The sequence below is a fragment of the Lagopus leucura genome, unplaced genomic scaffold, assembly GCF_019238085.1.
Source record: "Lagopus leucura isolate 7727_CA_CO unplaced genomic scaffold, USGS_WTPT01 Super-Scaffold_100021, whole genome shotgun sequence".
Lineage (NCBI taxonomy): Eukaryota > Metazoa > Chordata > Aves > Galliformes > Phasianidae > Lagopus > Lagopus leucura.
The window spans coordinates 4431709-4453667 of record NW_024962274.1 but is presented as its reverse complement, the minus strand read 5'-3'; the positions used below and the strand labels follow the sequence as shown (position 1 = coordinate 4453667).

The window sequence follows — 21959 nt, the reverse complement described above, 5'->3', positions numbered from 1 at the left end:
AGGGGATGAAGTGCTGGCAATGTTCCATAATCTGTCCTGGATTGATTGAAAAGCTTTGCTACAAAAGCATCAAGCCAATTGAGGCAGCTAATCAGAAAAATCAGTGTTTTTATAATGATCTTGGCAAAATTAATTGAGCAAATTTTGCTGCTAGTAATGTTTGCACTTCATGTAATTTGAGTTGATGGTAGATAGGTAGTTTATAATTAATGTCCTCTAAAATATTTTTAAATTCAACTTTGATACTTGTGCTGTTTCTCATAAAAGTTTATCATTCCTTTCTCCTTTCTAGCAGTGTTATCACTATTATTCCACTAGATCATGTCAGGTGTTAGAAAATCAATTTTAATTTTTAATGAAATTAATGCCCAGAATGCTATACTTTTATACTTACTTCTGGCACAAAGCAAAGTTGTTTTTGATCATTCATTGCATGCAAAATATCCCATAGAATGCCATGAAATGTAATTTCATCCAGATGAGTGAGCACTGATGAGGTGCTTCTGAAGAAGTGTTGGATAAAATCACCATCCTTGTTCAACTTTGCGGCAGAGGTGACAAGTATAATGTTATGATGAAAGATAAAGATGTGGGAGAATACTCATAAAGGCAACTTACAAAACATTTTACGAAAAAGCAGCATGTTTTTATGCAGCATTACGCTATCTGGGAAAAAAATCTTGCATTCATTGTGCACTACAACATGCAAAAAAACATAGATTATGCATAATCTAGCTTGGTATCTGCACTGAGCCAGAAACTACTGATGGTAGGGAAGAGGTTTCAGGGGGCTTTGCATCATTCTTCACTCTGCTTTACCACTTAGCTAAAGTGCCACTTCAGATTTTTTGTTGTATACTTCTCCGTGGTAGAAGTTTCATTTCAAACCAGGAAGTATATCTGAAAGGAGCTAAGTTATCACTACATATTTTTAAGCAATGTAATTCTCTTGTTCTGGCTTGATTGACCAGGTAATTGACTTATCGTTGCTTACTTTTGGCTCCTTAATTAAGTAGGAAGCAATAACTCATCTGCCAGTAAGTGGAGCTCTTTGCTAGTCCAGGGCAGTCTTCACCAAGAACATTTTTTCTCCTTTTCCTTTTTTGTTCTACAAACTGTAAAGTTGGTATTTAGTTTTTCTTCAGTCCTTTTGCAACTTCCACATTATGTTCTACTTCTGTTCTTTATAAATCAAGCAGATTATAAATTAGTTTATTCCCATAGACATTTTTTTCCTTTTCTCTTTGTCAGCCAAATGTTGTATTCATTCACCCATCCCTTAAAATAAAGGGGAGCTCTTAATACTTTACTTTTATATTTATTTTAATTTCTTATTTTTTTAAGTATTGGTATTTTTAATAAAAATTGTGCGGATTGCTATACCAGGGATTTGGGGAAGATGGAATGGTTTCCCGTGCTTTTCAGACTGTGGACTCATTACCTACCAATGAACATTTGTAGTAATGATTCCTTACAGTGAAGCATGTCAACCCATTTGTACCATGATCTACTTTCTGGTGTTATAAAAGGATTACTGTGTGAGATGGTAAAGGGTCCATTTCCATGAGAATTGCTCTAAGAATCAGCTATGTTTTAACTTCTTTTAAATTCCAATCTATCTGATTTAGGAAGGATTGTTAAGGGAAACATAAAACTTTCCAGTCACATATAGTATGAAGAGAATGGTATTTATCCAAATGACATGTCAGGATTAGTTTTCTAACCTAAGCACTCAAATGAATCCTCAGTAAATATTGGACTGAACATAGAAATATTTTGCTAATCTTGGAAGTATCCTTCTTTATGTACTTTATTAATGTTGAAGTCTTGTTTATTTGTGCTGTTACGTGTTTTACTTGGTATGTTTCTCCATATATCCTGCAGTTTGTTTAACAAAAGTATTATTATATAGATTGGCTATTGTTTTGTCAGCCAGCTCTCTGAAGGTGCCTCATTTTGTGCATGGTATGCATGTTGCAGTGCTTGTGTTTGTTCCCTCTGAGCCTGCCAGCATTATTCCTGCCCCACAGTTCCAACTAGTATTGCTGTCCTATTTCTGAAAGAAGAGCAAGACTTTTATGGCAATCAAAAGTGCTAAGTGTATATCCATGACTAAATAAGGAAGGACAGGAAGATGCATTATCTCCTTAAATGCTCTTGTGTTCTTGCTGGAAACTGCTCTTCTCCTGCTGCAGGGGCAAATTAAGCTGGGTAATTCACTTCACCTTGGAGATGACTTCTGGTAACTCCATAGCTTTGAATTGAATTGTAGAACCATAGAATCATTAAGGTTGAAAAAGATCTCTAAGATCATCTAGTCCAACCATTTACCTACCACCAATACTGCCACTAGTCATATCCCTCAGTGTCACAGCTCCACATTTCTTGAACACCGCCAGGGAGAGTGACTCCACCATCTCCCTGTGCCAGTGCCTCACCACTCTTTCTGAGCTGTTGTTTCCAGTATACAGCCTGAACCTCCCTCAGCACCACTTGAGGCAATCACCTCTCATTCTGTCACTATTACCTGGGAGAAGAGGCCAATCCCCACCTCACCACAACCTCCTTTCAGGGAGCTGCAGTCTTACTCATGTTAGTAGCAACAAGGTCAAGAAAGCAGGAATACACCACCATCTCCATTGTATAGGTGAAGGCATAGACTGTAAGATACATTAAGTGAATTGCTGGAGAGTTGGAAATGTATTCAGCTGTATTGTGCCCAAATGGTATTCCATCAGGCCTCTCACTTTTGCACTTTTTGAACTTATTGATGTTATGAGCCATAGTCAGCTTTCCTATTCTTTCATTGCCAGGGACAGTGTTCTTCGGAATTGCTTTGTAATCCTAGGTACTTGGCCAGACCTTTATAGCCCTGGGAGACAGATTCAAGCAGAACTCAAAACCAGATCTGCTTAGACTAAAGTCTCAAATTCTTTAAAAAAGGAAAATTATCAGAAAATGGAAATTAAAAGGATGTGTAAACCAATGACATTTGGCTATGACAGTCTTTGCAAGATGTCTTTTTCTTCTCTGATTAGTGTTTTAGTCTCCACAACTTTCTGAGCTGCAGCAAATCTTGCAGGTCCCAGCTTCTAGCTCAACCCACACTGTCCCTAAAGTGTATTTAAGCTTTTCACCTGAATTTGCTTAGCAGCTCTCCAAAAACTGTGCTGCTTCCTCTCTCTTTCCCCTGACCCATTGACTTCTGAAAAGTACAAGACATACAATGAAGAACACAAAAATTTAGCAGCTTCTTCTACCTCATATGGGAAGGTAGAAGGGATCACTGAACCTGAAGAAAAAAGTGTTCCCTAGACAAACAATGAGAACGGCTCTCCAAAGCTATGGGGAAGCTGTGAAATGAAGGGGAAATCCTGTACTTTTGAGGTGAGTGACTCATACCAGCTTTCAGCAGTACCTTCACTCCCTGTAACCTATTGTATTTCCTGGCTTCTGCAGAAAGCAAAACTCACCTCTGGTTTCCCTCAGGGACTGATAGTTTTCCCAGCACAAAGACCTACTTAATTTAGCTTTTAGGGGCTTTCATTGGTGCTTTGAAGTCTCTCTCCTATTCAGAAAAAATACAGTTGTGTATCTCCGCAGAATCACATCGTTTTACTGCTGGTACTGCGTAGCGAGACTGCATTTTAGATCACTCTCAGGCAAATCTGGCTTTTACTCCATATAAAAGAAAGGTCTCTCATAAACTGTAGCTCAGTTCAGAGACATACTCAGAGACTTTTAAAAGCAAGGGAGGCAGCACGTAGTTTCATTCAATCAAAACAAAACAAAAAAAGGAAACAATAAATCTTCCCTGGAAGATCACTGTATCAGTGCAATAAACCTCAGGGCTGCCGTAACTTAAACCCTTCTCAACTGTGTGTGAGTTTGTTAAAGGATTAGTTAAAGTTAATGAGTGCTTGCCCACAAACTCTTATCTTCATAACTAATGCGCCAGCACTTGTCTCAGAGCATTAGAGTAACATGACATTAGCAAACTGTGATTTCTTAGACTACAAAGCAATGTAACAATTGCCTAGAATGGATTGGTTTTTTTCCTTAAAAGAAGGTGCAGCCATGGTATCCAAAACAGAGCCCCTGCTCAGGGACATGATTTAGTGGATAGTTGTTAGGGTAGTGTGGTTAGGTCATGGTTGGACTCAATGATATTTAAGGTCTTTTCCCACCTGAGCGATTCTATGATTCTGTGATTCTATACCATCTAGAGCATGCTGGATTTTACAACTGTATGTAAAAATGCACTGTCAATTTACATGAATGTCACAGGTGGTGTCAAAATTCATTAAAATGAAGATGGGGCAAACTGAGAAACTGCATATCTGTAAGTCTGACCAGGGAGAAGTGTAGCATAAACTCTAATGGTACAGAGCAGAAACTGCAAACAAAAAGTGCTTAAGTGTTGTGGTGGGTCATTGCCTCTTTCTGCCATGTTTTACACCAGAATAGCACAGTTGAGTTGAACTGGTAAGACAGAGAATGGAGCTGTATTTCACAGGCACCCAGTGCACATAGAACTTCTTAAGACAAACTCACTTTGACTTGAGTCAGTTTTGCAGGCTTAAATTAAGTAGAGGATTATTTTGTAGTTTAACGGCTCTATGTTGCAATCAGGCCTGGAGAGTGTCTCTCGAATGTCTGAATCTCTGGAGCCATCCTCAATCAATGTGCCTGCACGAGAGGCAGTTAAGTACAGAATGCTGCTCCCTGGGCAACCAGGGGTTGGAAAGGGAGCAACGCTGACAGCCCTCATTAGCATTAGCAGTCAGCTCCAACATGTCTGCTCATAACTAGCTGCCAGTGTAAGCACTTATGTGAAGTACACACCATACAATAACCCATTCCATAGGACAGAGGTAAACCCCAAGAAAAGGTAACATAAACAAAGATATGGAAGTAATGAATTATTTTGTCACTGCTTTTGTTTGTTGTGATGTAAACAGTCCTCAAGTAGTTTAAATGCGCTGCTTTGCTAAGTAGTTTGATATTTAATGGTTATTTTTGTGGGTTGGGCTATTGACTAAGTGTAGTCTCTGTATGTGCTGCAATTGCTGTCTGAGAGAAAGATTAATTCCCACGTATAGCTTCTTCATACTGTACAAACCATGGTAACAGGTAATTGGGGTCAACTTTGGTTGCCCTATTGAAAATTTTAATGTGAGAGCTTTGAGTAAAGGCTTCTTTCTGAATCTCTTGTAAAAATAAGTTTACAGCAAACCTAATAAAATTGCAGGCAGCATGAAAGTTAAATCACAGGGGAAAGTATGAAAGAGCTAAGTTTCTAAAAGCTTTCCAAGAATACAGTGGAGTTATAAAGAAGAGGACTGCACTAGCCTCATATATAGTCAGGTAAAACTATTCCTGAAGAGATGAAATATATTTAACTTAAAATTTGTGCGTACTTCTGGAGAGTTCCGCTGCTTCAGTGGTGGTTATGAAAACAGGTTCTTAAATAGGCAGCATGAGATCTACTGATAAACTCAACAACAGGCTTTTTTTTTCTATTGCAGAGATGAGACCAAACCTGGTATTTTTAAATTACATGTAGTAGATTGAAGGGCATAGGCAGGTAGATACCTATATCCATGGCTGGCTGGCTTCCTTCTGTCGTATCATCTTTTAAGCAGTAGCAGCAGTTTGGGAAAAAGAAAAGAAAAAAAAGAGCTTTTCTTCTTTTGGGAAGAGAGAACTAATAAATGAGCTCTTTCTGCCTTCCTAAGTGTTAGGAATGCTTTCAAAGCATTCAGGGCAGAGGTGTGGCCCAAGGGGATCAAGGACTTTCAGAAGGTGGCAGTGGCATGCAGCCATCTGTGAGCACCAGAGCCCTCGAGCTGCAGTCCTACAGCCCAGCTGAGAAGTGCCTCTGCCAGCAGTGCTTTGCTTCTGAGAGACATTTCCTTTAGGACTTCTGTGTCGAGATTAAAGCTTTTTGCACCTTTCATCTCAGCTTGCAGAGCTGCAAAGAATTTGTAGTTAAGACTCTAAACTGCCTACAACGCTGGAAAATATCAGTTCTTCTGAGCAACTTTAATGCAACTTCCTAGGGTGCCAGTGTTGCCACGGTGATGATGTAGTAGAGCAGAGAGTGGTGAAATATTGGAATATATATTTTGGGGCAGATGGCCTGCAAAATTGCACTTATTGTGTTTGCCCCTTATAAATTAATTGTTGTTTTAGAGCAAGTGGCTCTTTGACTGCTTTTGTGTATGTCTGTGCTTTTCTTAATGTGAGCTACAGGAACTTCAGACCTGATACTGCAAACCTGCTTAGATGGGAATACACCCCTGTTTTGCATTTAATTTCCCTTTGCACTGAGTGAGTAAATGAGAAGGCGTATTTGAAGAGAATGTAGCATCTCAGGAGGTGTACAGACCAGCTACCAGCATGAAATCAAAATTCATGGGCAGCGTCCAGCAACATCAGGACACCTTTTGCATGTATGGTCAGTTTATCTCTGTGGAGTATATCTGTGGAGATGTAGGAGAACCAGATTTTTTGTAGAATTCCAGATCCACCATACAACTTGACGTTCATCCAGAAATCCTATATACAGTTCATGGGGAAGTGTCACAGAGAGTGATGGAAGGGCTAAAAACACATTAGTCCCCTAATAAATCTACTTGGAAAATGGTTAGGCCTCATCTGCATAGCTCAGTACAGCAGTTCCCTGGGCTGACTGGATTTGCAGTGCCTCCAAATGCAAACACAGATCGTCACTGCTGTCTCAGGGGCTCAAAGCAGAGGCACATTCAAATTCTTACTTCTCAGTTGCAGCCAGTTAGGGTTTTTTTTAGATTGTATTTATTTTCTTTTCTAAACTTTAATAACATTGAAATTTTGAGAGTTAATCACCCAGGTTGAATTCCTGGAAGTTTTCATTCAAGAATGACTCAAGAATGTTGATGCTGTGAAATCAGACCTGCAATCTAAACAGAGCTCAGTTTCAAGCATCAGAGTAAGTATCTCTGTCCATCTGGGTATAACTCATGATCTTTTCCCTCCTTTCACTGCAGTATCAAATCCATCCTCTCTCCCACAGTCACCAGAAAGCTTTTGAATCACGTAGTAGGATCTGTCCTATTGTTGTCCTAAGATACACGTAATGTTATCAGGAGAAAAAGGCTGTTACTCACTCCTGGCTCAGAGCGAGTGGGGTTTTTTTGTCACTGCTCTTGTGTTGTGCTGTAAACAGTCCTCAAGCAGTTTAAATACACTGCTTTGGTAAGTAGTTGATATTTAATCATTGTTTTTGTTGATTGAGCTGTTGAATAGGTGTAGTCTGTGGATGTGCTGCAACTTCCATCAGAGAGACAGATTTTACAGCCTTAGATCTTCTTTTTGTCTTTCACTTTAGAGGGAACCCTTCACAGGGAAGGCAGCCCAGGTGTCCAGACCCAGCAAGCACAGCGCTTCCATCAGCTTTCTGGGAGCATGACCAGCTGCAGGTCATACATGTCTGTCTGGGTAGGTGTGTAGACAGTAACAGGCATTTGTTGGATTGACAGGCATAGTTGAAACAGCATAGTAACACGGTCAGCTTCATTTGTTTTCTGCCTTCTGAACATGGCTAGGAATAATATGTAGTTTCAAGCTTTGGGGTTGTGCTTTTAGCTTGGTTTTTTGCTTGTTTGTTTGGATTCTTTTAACGGAGGAAAACAACATTTGTACAGTGTAGATACATTTTGAAAAACCACAATAAAATGAAAGAAAATCACAATAATTATAAAGACTGACTAAAGGTCAAAGATAGGGTTGGTCATTGTCATCACCCAAGCTTGCTCTGTAGTTTTCCTGGGGTGCGTCACAGCTCCTCAGACTTACACTGGCTGCTATTTGTCCTGTTTGCGTGATTGTCTTTCTCCATGTCTCTTTCTTTTTTTAGAAGTCCTAAGTCCACAGCTGCACAAAGAAGTGACAGACAGATAAACATTAAGACTTTATATTAAACTTAGGGTTGTTTTTGATCTCTAGTTAGGCTGAAGTAATCAGACCGAGTGTGGAACTTCCAATTTTTTTGAGTTTTGTTATAGTGCCATTTTTACCATTTTTTGAATGTGTTTTTGGACTGTAATTCCAGGAAAACAAAGTCTGCAGTTCCTCTATCATTGGCCCAAGTGATCTGACCGGAGGATCCGTAGAAGTAACTTAGCAGCTAGTACAAAAAAGCACACTTAGGCTTGTTCAGACTTTGGTGTATGGGCTTTGGATTATGACGTAGTTATTGGATTCAATGTAAGCTTGTGATCAGATAATATTACCTTTACATTTTTCTGTTCCATTTATGAGGAAGTACACTGAAGATCAGGCTGTGAGGACACTTTAGTTCAGTGTTTATTGAAATAAGAAAAATACCAGCAAAAATTTTATCATTCTGATCAAACCAGGATTATGATAAAAAGTAATTGGTTATATGTGTTACCCATCCTGTATCATTGTAAGATTATGTAGAATGAAAGCAAGAATTTTAAAGAACTTGAATGACAGTGAGTATAGAAACTTATAAACCAATTTAAATCTTCAAACAAATAAAGGGTTGTTCTGACATGCTCCATTCTGAGCAGTAATCAAGTAGTACTGCAACTAATCACTCTGACACTAAGATCTATGCAAGAGAAAAGTTATGCAGGATACCTCCCACCTCCATCCAGAGCCAGAAAGCTTGGGAAAGAGCTGAGCATTGGGACATCCTCACTTGTGCAACAGCAGCCAGAAGCTGGAAAAGAAGAAAATGTTGGCACAAAGTGTGAAAGTCAAACTGAAGGTTCAACAAACAAGAGCTTGCAAGTGAAAGCAGGATCCCCACCAACCACAGGGCTGATACAAAATGGAGAGATGAAGCTGTTGAAGTGTGGACTGACTCTCTGATGGGAAGGCTGTATCCTTTCTACCCATGCTTCACTAGATAAGCCCATGGTGTTTTCTGTGGATTGTTCTATCCGTTTCTTAAATGTCTCTACTCTAATGAGGTTGTCTTCGGCCCAATTAAGTGAAAAGTTTCTTCTTTAAGAAGAAGTCAAAGCCAACAAACAAGAAAACCAGCAACTAAAACCCACAATAATAGGATTTAAAAACAAAACCAAATGAGTTTATAGTAACAGACTGGCTACTAACCTTCCTGTACACAGATTCTTCTGATTTATTTTTGGAATATGGCACTAAGCTCTGGATTTCTTCATGAATGCTTAGAGAATTCTACTTTCCCTGTCCTTTATTACAGGATACAACGTGCCACAGCTCTCAGATCTTGTTTCCTTTCACTTTCTACCTTCATTTGAAAGACTTTGTCCTCCTGGCTCTTCTGCACTGTATTCCTTGGCTGTTTACAATTGTTTCTGTGTGCCAAGACCTTTTCACATAATGTAACTCAATCCATGTGTCTACTTCATAAAATTCAATACAAATCTCTGGCACATGCTCTCTCAACATCCGCTGCTACTTCAGCATTTTTTGTACCATGCATTTTTTACAAGGCTTTTGCAGCTCTGCATTTTGGCAGTCAGAAATAAAAGCAGCTTCTTTCCTGCTATAGATTTCCAAAAAAGTTTTGAAGTCTTGGTTTCCAGATTTTTCATTCAAAGCATGATGATAATCTGGCAGTTAAAAGTTTTGTTTTCCTAGTTCCTCTTGTTTTCCATGTGAAAGCTAAAGGTTTGAAGATAAATGTCTTCTTTTAAAAAGTATGGAAACTCCAGAATTTTGCCTAATGTTCTTCTGCCCTAATCCAGTTTATCTGAAGTGCAGGTGGGATTGGAAGCTTGTACTTGATGTTCTTCTGCCTCTTACTTGGTAAGCTGTGTGAGACAGCTGAAGAAGTACTGGTGGGTTGAGTGTTGTATTCGTCCATCGCATTTCAAAGAAGCTCATCTTGTGGATTCAGAGATCTGCCAGCTTTCTGCTTTTGGTTTAGACGGAAAAACCACAGCAGTGTTCAGCTTTGTACAAGTCAAAGTTTATTCAGTTTCCTTATCTGAAGACTACAATTTGCTTTATGTGCTTGTGACACAAAGCTATATTTTCATGCATCCTTGTTCTGTGACCAAATTCTGTAAATGACAAAGATCAAGCAGTAAAAGGCCATGTGCACAGTGTTCTTCTACTGCACTAACTCAGAACAACTGAAAGCTGTAAAAACTGAGCTAGAGAAAGGAGCAGTGTGGAAGTATGAGTGCTTCCAAAAATATTTAGTGAGAATGTGTTTATACAGTAAATTAATTTCAAACAAAAGCAATTTATCTTGTCTGGACAGTCACATGGAATGTAATACTAATGAAGTAGAAAAACAAGAGCAGAATGCTTGAAAAATTTTACCTATTAAAAAGCTGCATTAGGTACTTTTCTTTTTAGGACAAATTTAATTGGATTCTTTAAAATACACTGGCAGGACAGTCATTTTCTTACCAAAAGGTAACAGCAGTTCCAAAAAAGGTTCTTTCTCCAATGCAGCTGCAGAAACTGTTGCTACTTAGAAACTAGAAAAGTCATTAATCAAAACAAAAATAACAAACTGTTATGTAAAGCAATAATTTTGCCAAACAAGCACTTTGAGTCTGTCTAAAATGAATGATCAGAACATACTGCTGTGTTCATGGGTAATAAAAACTTGGAAGGGTACATGTCTGGCCTAGTATTTTTTTCTTTTTTTCCAAACATAAAAATAATTTCCTTCTTAAAGATATTTCTTTTAATCTTTCTAGTTATTGCAACATTTTCCTTATCAGTGCACTGAAGATGCTGAAAAGGAGAATGCTAATAGGAAGCTTCACAGGAGGTGTTTGCTATCAGTAGGTGTGTTGCTGGTAGTAACCACGGAAACTTGTTTAGGATGACCTCTTATCTATAGAATGTAAGCAAGCCCAGGGAAATCTGGGCTGATTCATAGGGACAGCTCAGATCTTCGTGTGGTATCTTGTTAAATTACATAAATGTCACCCATTTAAAACTGGTTGGGATGATGGAATTTGAGGCTCTCTTGTGGAAAGTCTTTTGGTAGGAGGACAGGCTCTGTTACTCTTGGTTCAGATAACATAAATTGCAAATGTTATGATTCCATTAATCTTGCCGTATACCAGTAGCTTTCTCAGTTCAAGTATCTATGTGCTTCCCATGCTTTTTGAGTCAACACTGGAAATCCTTGTTCGCTGGTGATAGTATCACTCTTCTTGAAAATCTTGATTGAAGCAAGAGGCATTTCAGAGACTAAGCCACCATCATCTGCTTTTAACAAATATATGCATTAAATAGATCTTTCTTAAGAAGAGGGCTATAAGTGCAGCTAAAGCAGCCAATTTTCTCCTAACTTACAGTCAGTGGGGGAGAAGAAATAATCTAGTTAGAAATTTGAATTTGAGTAAGAAGTTATTTGCTTAGAAATAATTTAATAGTCGTTCAACTACTAATTTTACTCTTGCGTTCCATTTCAGATAGACTGAAAAAAAGGGAGTACAAAGAGTAAATAGATGGAAACAGAAAGTGAATTTTGGTTGTGGATGAGTAAATAAAGATGCATTGAAAGCTGGCAAAATGAGGTAAGACAATATTTTAATAAGATATACCTCATATTCCAATAAGCTTGTACTTCCATCCTGATTATGTTCTTCTATATATTATGCTCAGTTTGATTTTTCTTAGTCACCTTTTCTCTTGCTATCCCTTTATTTAAGGATTCTTTTTTAAGCAGCACCCTTACTTACTTGTCATTCCTGCTCCCCTAAGTAGATGAGAAGCCATGTCACTTTTCCTACTCTTTCAAATTGTTACAGAAAATAAAGAATTATTTCCTAATTTCAATTTTAAATACTTTAGGCTAAAGCAGTGACTGAAAACAGATTACATCCCACATTAGTGGCAAAAAGATAATACTCTAAATTCCTTTATCATATTAGTGTCTCTTATGACACAAACATTATAATCAGGTTGTAAATATTAATGTATACAACATTTTCATTGTATTGGATGTGTGAAAATAGAGCACTGTCAAAAGGATTCCTAAGGCCTTTTCCTCACTCACTTGAAAAAAACTTAACCAAAAAAAAAAAGAAAAGAGCTTGCTCCATTCAGTATGCATACTGGTGTGCTCAGTGAGCTGCCAGGTGGCATTCTCATGAATGATAACTTGCTCCTATACCCTGGCTAGAGAGAAAAATTCTTCATTTTATTTTTGGAAAGTGAGGTGATAATGAAACAAGGCATTTCTTTGAAGAAGCTGGTAGACATTTTGGACATTAGCCCTCTTTTTTTTTGTTGAAGGTCTTTCTTCTGATGATGCTAGGCAGGTCACTTGCACAAAGTCTTCCTTCTAAGGCTTTCTGAAGTTAGTTTATTTTTATGTCGATTAAAAGAAGCTTACCATCTCTACCTCTTTGCTGTCAATGTTGCTCAACATTTGGGAGCTAACGACCTGCAAGGGCCTCGTGGAGTTATGTAGGGATCAGCCAAGTGTCACAAGTGCTGTCTGGCTTGTCCAGGTGCTTTGGTCCCATGGATGTGATTTAGACAGCCCTGAACCTGCTTTTACACTACATTTGTCGTGTCCATTTCTAATGCTTCAGATTCATAAAATACATAATTGGTATAACTCCTCCTTGAGTCATCTTACTACTTGTTCAGCCTTATACAGCTCAGTAAAGCTGAACTGACTGAATCTAGAAATGCCCCAATGAATAGTTTGAACTTTTTTCTGAATACATTGAAAAATTATCCTCTGGTATATTAAGGAAAAAAAAAAAACATTGCATTCCTATGCTCAGCATAATCCACCTGTGACTGTTCTTTGTATTTCCACTAATGTGCATTTAGCTTCAAATTTGCACAAAGATGCTCTGTGACAAAAAATCATTCTGCTTTTGAACTCTTCTTGACTTAACAAAAGCTCAGATAAAAATCACCAATAGTCTGAGCTCACAAATACAGCAAAGACTGAGTTCTTCAGCTGAGTTGTACTCAGCAAGCTCCATAGTTTTCTCTGAGCTATGACAGTGCGGTGACATTGACTTATAAAAGTCTGTAGCCATTTGTTCATAATCAAGAAATCAAAATAGTTTGTTGTTCAAATAAATTTAACGAAGCACTGTTGCTGTCAATTCAGTTGCTTTCCAAGCCATTTCTAAATGAACCAATTTAACAAAACATATATTTGTCCTGGAGAGAACAGCTGGGAAAAAGTAAATGAACAGATAAAAAGCACCAAAATCCCTTCTTGCTATATAGTGATGAGGCCAGTTTAGAAGAGTGATGGATGCATTTATGAGCTGTGAGTTCAGACCAGCCTGACTCAAATCAGAATTCTGACAATGAATTCAAATAGATGTTTGAGGAATGTGAACTAGAGTGTAATTACCTGTACCAAACAACACATTTTGGTATTAGTATTATGACATTAAGCATGTTGAAAAGCTTTCCTCATTTTCTGAGTGTAATTTGAAAAGATTACAGCCATCATCACATTTATGCTGCTGCAGAATAGTGTTTAGATGTGACTAGAAAAATTCTCAGGTGTTGCTTTACTGGCGGTGTCTGCCAGTGTCCTTATAGATCCTGACAGAAGTGATTTTCATAGACATCACAAGATTCATATATTGAATATACAATATTTAATTAAATGTCATTTTAAGTATTATTTCATTTGCAGTGTTGTTCCTGCAGTTTCCTTTCTTTGGCCACCTCTCTTCCTCCTTAGTAATAGACACCTGTTGTCTTGGCAGAGAAGCCTGTAGTGCCTCTTGCAAAGTTGGTTTGTTAGTTAATTAGTGCTTGAAAAAGTGTAGCTATTCCTGTGGATCACCAACATACTAATTGGAGGTTCCATTTCTTCTTATTCTAAGAAGGTATTAGGTCTAGAAAATAAGCTGTATTTCATTGCAATTTATCCCAGCTTTAGACAATGAAGCATTTCTGCAGTGAAATTAATCTTTGAATACACATGCTATTTTTTTCTTATTAGAAGAATTAAGTTCTAGTAGTGAAAAATACTATAAAGTATGAGAGGGCACTAAAAACATGGTCTTGAAAAGGATATAAATCAATTTAAAACCAATAATAAGTTTTCTAGTTGAGCTTTTTATTGCCACTCACTAAAATTTCATGGGAGAATATAAACACCAGTTATTTCTGTGCATCTGACCATCAAATTGCAAGATCACACATCAGTTGGAATAATGAAGTTCAAAGCACATACTCTTGCCTGAATGACCCAATTTTCTGGAATCTCAAAATACTTTGTTAGTAACATGGAAAACAATACATTTCAAACAAGCCTATGTGAAGTGAATATATCCCAATAAAAAAGCAGGCTAAGAAAAGCTGGCTGTTAGATTACAAATTGCTTTCTTAATTGAGAAATCTCCATTGGTACCATTTATAATGAATCTTCCAAAGGTATTTTACCGGCTTTCAAATCTGCAATAATTGCGAAGCCTTCAGAACAGCTTTTGGTCAGTCCATATACCAGATGTCCTTGTGCATAACTGTGAAACAATGCTCTGTGGAAGAATAGGTTTTGTTTTGTTTTGTTTTTAGGCTTTGTTTTTTACAGGAGTGTTGTTTATTGCTTCCAAGGTGCACCTCGTGTTGTTAAGGTCAATACACTTAGACTAAAGAACTATTCAGTACGCTTTAAGGAAAGGATGCTTTACAGCCTGTGATTGCAGATGGCTTCTGGCTATTAGCTTTCAGTATGACTCCATGTTCTCATGATTATATGGCTTGTTGCATTTCCCGTTTCTCAGTGTGGATTTGGTTATTTACACATGAAGGGATCTTTAAGAGTAAAGTCTCAAGTAAAGGTTTGCTAAGGTCAAACATTTATTGACACATACTGTCTCCTGATAAATTTATTTTTGCTCTTAAACTTCCCAATTTTAGCTATCTTTATTTTTTATAATTTTGAAATGCATAAGGCTGGTATTCACTTCAAAATCGTACAAAAAGGGGAGTTCTACACATTTGCAACGTGAAGTCAGAAATCAAAACAATTTTTCCTATGTGTGAAGCCAGGATAGATAAGAATCTGAAACCTGTGATGTAAATCATACATAACCACTTATTTTTGAAACTTGATGAATTTTCCGTAAGCTTTTCTCTGTGCTTTCTGTAACTCTTATAATTAGCCTCTGACCTTGTCTTGCTGAAATGCCCCTTTATTACAGAACTTCAGCTTGGGAGGGTCACCACCCCCTTGAGATGTCTTCCCTTTGAATGATGGTGACAGTGTTGCTGAGTCTTTGTTCTTTGCTTTATGACATATTTCATGTTAAATAGCTGCTACCTGATATGCAGATTCTTTTGTATGACTGAGCTAAATGATCACTGCCTCGGACCCAGTACTTGAGCATTGACAGTTAAAGTCCCAGTGCCCCACATGATGTTATGATGTGGAATACCGAAAGCCAAAAATCACAAAACCATGACAGTAAATCTTGTGTGACCTTAGGCAAGACACTTCAGTTCTCTGTACAAGCTTCTATGTTGTAAAATGTGAATGGCAGCACATCATTTATTGCTTAAGTAGAAAACAGCAGTAAAGGTTTTTGCTTGCACTATGATAATGTGCACTCAGCAGGTGTTACTGTTTACCAGGAAAGAAATAAATGAGTACACTCCAGCACTGAGTATGTGCTCTGTATAAGTCCAAGACCAGGAGAACTTTTTACCTACGCACAAGTGTTTCAGCTTTTGAATCCATATATAGAAATTTGGGAGTTTGCTCATTACTTTAAGACAAACAAAATTGTTGTTTTCTGTTCATTATTGAACCCACCAGGTGAAGAGTGCATTGCATTCAGTTCGCATGATGGATTCAATAAAGATCTGAGTCCTTGAGGTCTGCAGAAAGTTCTCTATTGATATGTCATTATATCATGGCTTCAAGAAGATTGCAAAGTCCACTGCTGAGGCACAACCTGTCCCTTTCCACTGCACAAAGAAATTCCATGCTACTATGACACCACCACGAATGGGCTGCAGCCAACAGCAGGGAGTGCTTCTTTTTTGAGATGCAATTGTGCGTACCTTCAGCATTCTGCTGTGATTGGCCATCGGTGTTTTAGTTAGCTGTATTTATACCTTATAGGAAACTGAGTGCTAGTAAACAACATACAGATATCTTCTGTGATTTTATCTGGGGAGAATGATAAAGAGCAGAGTGCCCAGTTTGCTTTTAATTTTTACTATCATTGCCAGTCTTCAGTATTGAAACTATAAACCACTTCTAACTTCCTTGCTTCAAGGAGTGAAGGGTTGGATTCATTTCTCTTTTTCTTCCTAACTGCTTAGAAATGCAGTTCATTCTCTTGCTGATGGTTTATGACTTTGCAGATTTTGTTATTTATTTATTTACTTTTGAATGCCATCTCTTTCTGTAGTGTCTGTCTTCTAACCTGCAGCTCACCTCCATCTTTTCTTACAGACTCACAGGACAGTTCCCCTTCTCCCAGACCTGTTTCATCTCAGATAAGGTAACTACTTCCTCCTACACTGCTAATAAGTGGCGTATTCTTGTGTTTCCACTGGTTTACAAATCACAAAATACTGAATACATCTTAAGCATATCAATTAATCTAGCTATTGATTTCTTCCATACTGGATTGCAGTTGTTCTGCAGAGTGCACTCTGAGTTGGCACTCCCCTTCTCACCACAACTTCCAGTTTTGCTGTCAGAGCATGTAAGTGCTTTTGAGAACACGCATGGCTCACTGGTGGGTTGGGACAAGGTGTTTCCTCTTTTACACCTTGGTCAGTGACTTGTAGAAACCTCTGAGGAAATTCTGCTGAAAATGAGCTGGAAATGCTGAAAAAGAGATTCCTACAGCTGGACTACAGGCATGCGCTTGAAGTTTAATGCAGAGAGCTCTCCTATCTTTTTTATATGTGTCTACAGCACAGTATACAGAGACATCTAAGGCTTTTCCAGTGTAGTTATAAAATAAGTGCATCTTGGCTAAGATAAAATTATTTTAGATTATATTTTTTATAATTTCCTATTCTGGTTAGTTGCTGTGTTTAAATATATCATCAAAATATTATGCTTTGCAGCAAAATTTTTGCACTAGGTCAACCAGTCGCATGTATTACCTGTAAGAAGTACTGACTCATGAGGCCTCATCTACACAGGTGTGTGTACCTGGTACAAACCAGCAAGAACTTTCTTTCTGTTCTCTCTGCACTTTGGTTTCCAGGGAAATTAGAGCCAGGCCCATAAGGCTGCAAGAAAAATTGGCCTGACGTTGCCTCTCCTGTGCCAGCTTCTGAACTGGATCGTGAGGAGTCTGAGATACACCAAAGCACACAGACCTGTCTGAAAAAAAGGTATATGCTGATCTGAATTTGGATTTTGGACTTGGATATGCTTTCAGATAGGAAGAAAATCCTTGAAAAGTTCTAATTAATCAGCAATTTTATTTAGTGGGTTTCAACTCTGTATAAATTTGGTTTTATTTTTGGCATTCAGTTCCAAACCCAAAAGGACAAGGTTGCCATTTTATTGCTCTGTTATTCCTGTATAATATCAACCATCACAGGCTAAGAAAAAAAGAAGTTATGATGTTTCTCTGTTTGGATGCAGTGATATTCAGTATGCTTTCAAGAGAGCAGTGTGGTTGAAGCCAGAGAAACCAGAGCTTTTCTTCTAACTTTCCTCATGTCCTTTGTGTAATTGTTGTTTTTAAATCTTTTTGATTTTTTTTTTAGCTGCTAAAGTGGGAAAGTGACTCCTAGTTGTATAAACTTTGCTCAAGAGAGATAAAAGGATGCAGAATTTCTGGTATCTGGTTGCCAGTATCTTGAAGAACAAGAAATTATTTAAAAGTTGACACAGTTTGACTCTTATTTAAATTCAGGTGCTTTCTAAGTAGATTTTGAATGCCATGAAATCAGAGAAGTGAAATGCTTTTATGAAAATTTTCATTGATGACATTATTATTATCCAAAGAGACGACTTTATTTCAAGTGCTTCTCACCTCCAGCACGAGTGTTAAGGTGTTTCTGCCCAAAAATGGGGCACAGACAAGATAGCTGGCAGCTGCAGCAGCTCTTGCATCCTGCTCTGGGCTGCCTTTTTTTTCTGGATTATTTATACATTCCTCACAGCTTGGAGGCCAGAAATGGCCTGCAGGTTGTAAGATGGCTACAATCATTAGACTGAGCTGTCTTTTATGACAAGAAAGCATAATACAGAACTCAGAAAAAGGCAGACACATGGCTTTGCTTCTTGTTCTCTGCTTTATAAAACTTGTAGAGTAACAGTGCCTAAGAATACTGAAGGTCCTGGGATGTAGAGGCTCAGAAATTTCTTTAAGGTTTGGTTTTTGTTGGACTGCCTTGGTTTGGTCTGTATGTCTAGGTCTGATCTTACCTGCGAGTGGATTACAGAATCATAAAAACATCTCTGCCCTTCAGCTGAGCTGAAAGAATCTTTGCTATGTATCAGATTTCCCTTTCCTCTTGCTCTATTGCCCGCCCCCACCATGCAGGTCCCTCACTATTTTTAACATTAAGTAACAGGATTGCAGGGATGGGAGGCAAACGCTCTTGAAAATATGGTTCTGTCTTATGTAGTGAGACATAAAAAGGGATATCAGAAGAAGGCATGAGAAAAATGTCAAAGTTGCATACATTCACAAATCAGCAGTGTGACGGTTAACAAGCGCACACAAAAAAAGCTTCTTGCCATAATAATGATGGCTTGAAAATGTTCAGTAATCAGGCATGATAGTCTTGAGATACACTTATTTCACAACATCAGGCATATGATGAGTATCTAACTCACAGAGATACTTTCTTTCATTAAAAATGATTACTCAAGGATGGTTTTAATAATTTTTTTTCAGGAAAAATGTAAACAGGAGTTAAATTCCTTATGCTTTATGTGCTCGAGAGGCTCCTTTCTGTGTCAGTCTCTGATAAGCTAAAAGGTTAAGAATGAGTTTGAAATTGTGTTTTTAACAGAGTATAGGTTTTTTCAAGTATTCATATTTATTAAAGGAAGTTTAGTACCTAACTTGAACACCAAATCTATCTAATAGCGCAATATTGTGTCTTTATATCCTCTTCTCTGGAGCAAACTAAGGGCTCCTACCAAATAAATCAGAAACTAATTTCCTTATCAAATCGTAGGGCTCAGACAATCAATATTTAGTTTATATTTCTTACCACTATCTTAAAGATTGTTATTAAAACACATCATCTTCATGCTATTGAATGGCACAAAGTATGTCTCCACATTGAGGACAGACACAAATGATTAAAATCTTGTTTCCCCTCCTCCTTCCCTTTCTCTCACAGTACACCCACCTTATTGTACAGATTTACCCGTTTTTCACTGATTTTACCATATTTTACTGCTTTTAATGGCTAATTGCATTGGCAACTGTTAGGGAGAGGAACTGCAACAACTCTCACATCTATTTGGTTTGGATGCTTACCTCAGCTGCAGATTAGCATGGCCTCCAGTCTGTTCATCAAGAGGAAAACAGGATGACTTAAAACACAGGCACCAGTTTCTCTGCTTATGATGATCAGTCATGCTCAGAGATGGGATTTCATTGCTGGGCAAACCCAATAGCATTAATAATTTTGTAGCACAAGTTCAAAACATCGCTAGGACATACATATATGTTCTATACTGTCTATACCATCTTATACTGGTTTACTTCTTGTTTAGTGCATACAAATTAGATGGATCTGTTGGCTCTGTAACAGGATGGAAGATTAATTTTTCAACTGTGTTACAATACAGTTGAGGCCAGTACCTGAAGTGCTTCATACTGAGTCTTCTGAGCAATGTGGACAACACAGACCTTGAATGAACAAATAGGAGTGCTGAGTTTTTTGTTTCTAATAGAAAATAGAATGGAACAGACTGTATCTACTGTATTACTGTACATGCAATCTATAGGTGTACTGTGGGTCTTAGTGATATTCCAACTGGATTTCAGTATCCATTTTTATTTGCTTTGGATGCTGAGAATATAAAATGAGCATATATGGATCGCTTTTTTAACAAGCTTTTCATCAGTCCTACCCTGATACATGTACTACTTCACTCATAATATTTCTTCACAATATCCTACATAGAGTGTTTCCTTTTTCTCTGGCAGGATACACAGGGAAAAGGCCAATGTGAAGAAAAGACACTAAATATTGACAATCAAAATAATTCAGCACCTATATACACCTGTATTATAATCATAAGTAGACATAAAGAAATAGTAGAAATTAAATTAAACTGGTTGTATCATAATTATCCTTCAAACCCAAGTGTACCAGGAAAGGAGTAATATTAAAACTGCTAAATCACAGAGTAGGAGTTTTTAAGACATTTATAATTTAATGCAAGAAAATAAATAAGCTCAAACCTAGTTTTAGTTTGGACTAAGTCAAAGGTTGAACTAAATTAAAGATTGTAACATGGAGCTGCCTGAGTTGGCTTTACCCTAAATAAAAGCATGTCTGGCCAGACAAAAGATGTGAAAAAGACATCACTTTGCATTACTTATATGCTCAGTTATTACAAAGCCGTTGGAAAGCATCTGTAGCTGTTTTAGGGTTGCCCTGGCTTAGAATAGGAAATAAAGAAATATAGAAAATGACTCAATTGGATTTTTTGCCTCCACAGTCTGTTCTTGTGCTGGGCTTAGTTCAAACACAACAGAGATGGAGGCCCAAAGCCTCCGTCACATCAGAGAGCGTTATTTCTCATCAGTCAGAGTACTGAGTCTATAAAATATTCATAAAACTCTTCAAATTGAATTGGCCTTTCAAGTAATAAAAGAATACATCAAAGTAATACACTAAATGAGGACTTTTCTCTACAGCATATGATGTAAACCATAAGAATTTCTATTAAATATTTGATTATTGAAAAGTAAATGAGACTTTTTCCATGTGACAACTATGGGACTTCATACAGTATGAAACTAACAAGAAAGATACTGTGATGTTAATGCCTCTATTTCTTACCATCTGAATTAATGAGCATGTTTGATCTTTCTGCATGCTTCATTGTTTCTATCCCTGTCAAAAGCGTACTTCTCACTTTTCTTGTGAAATAATCTACATAATGCAAACAGACTGTTTATGGAGCACAATGAGTATTCTACCAGTAAGGAAGAAAGGGCATCGTTTGATAAAAGCAGGCATATTGTTGAGACAGCTACAAAATTAGATAATTTTAGCAGAGAGCAGATTTTTTTGCTGCCAGTCAGGATTTAAACAAAGGAATCTTCCCACACTTGGCAGATAATTATGCTTCTCCAAGGGAAAACATAACACTGACTGAAAAGAGTTAAGGTCTCATTTTTCTCAGATAATTTTGTTCTTTGAACACATGCATCTGCCTGTTTCATAAAAAAAGCTAAAAATTCTGAACAATCTGTAGCAATTATTGTTCCAGGTGTATAAGCAATGTTCATGTCCTCATTTTTTGAGTTCTTTTTTTTTAATTATAATTTCAGTTTCCAGAGTCCTGCATTACTTAATTTTTACCTTTGGTCCCAGAGCAGCAGACACCAACGTAAGAGGAGACCCCTGCCACTATCCATGTTGCTGTTGTGTGAGTTTGAACGTCAAAAATCTATGGTTCCAATCCTCCCCTTCATTAGAAAAGCATTGAATGTCTACCTCAAGTTTACCAACACAGAGTTTTTGCAGGTTTTATTATTAGCCATATTTCCGTGAAGAACAAGAAAATACGATTTTAATGGTTATTTACAAATTTAACACAGCCTGACCATATTTGGATGACTCTGTAACAAGTAAAAACTTTGATTTATAAAACAAATCCTTGCTCACAAATAGCCGCCATTGATATGGCAGCCTGGAAACAAGAAGATCCCGCATGTACATATACAGGACCCAATTCTGCATTTATGACCCACACAATCTCCTCACAGATTAACTTCAGAGACCTCAGACTTACATAAGTGTGAATGACATGATAAGCAAAACAG

General features: G+C 37.6%; 2 long non-coding RNA genes across 24 annotated transcripts in view; one reads left to right on the top strand and one right to left on the bottom strand.

Annotated features, from left to right (window-relative positions):
* Positions 1-21959, top strand: part of LOC122183951 — a 479215-nt gene that overhangs the window by 415393 nt on the left and 41863 nt on the right. For all 23 annotated transcript variants that reach the window (XR_006180447.1, XR_006180444.1, XR_006180448.1 and 20 more), the window contains 3 exons: positions 11439-11543; positions 16421-16469; positions 17190-17319. This is a non-coding gene — a long non-coding RNA (uncharacterized LOC122183951). The remainder of the gene's footprint in view (positions 1-11438; positions 11544-16420; positions 16470-17189; positions 17320-21959) is intronic.
* LOC122183953 lies at positions 7776-9303 on the bottom strand. Its single transcript, XR_006180455.1, has 3 exons — positions 9130-9303; positions 8650-8731; positions 7776-7917 (listed from the first exon to the last, which is right to left on the bottom strand). It is a non-coding gene; the product is annotated as an uncharacterized LOC122183953 (long non-coding RNA).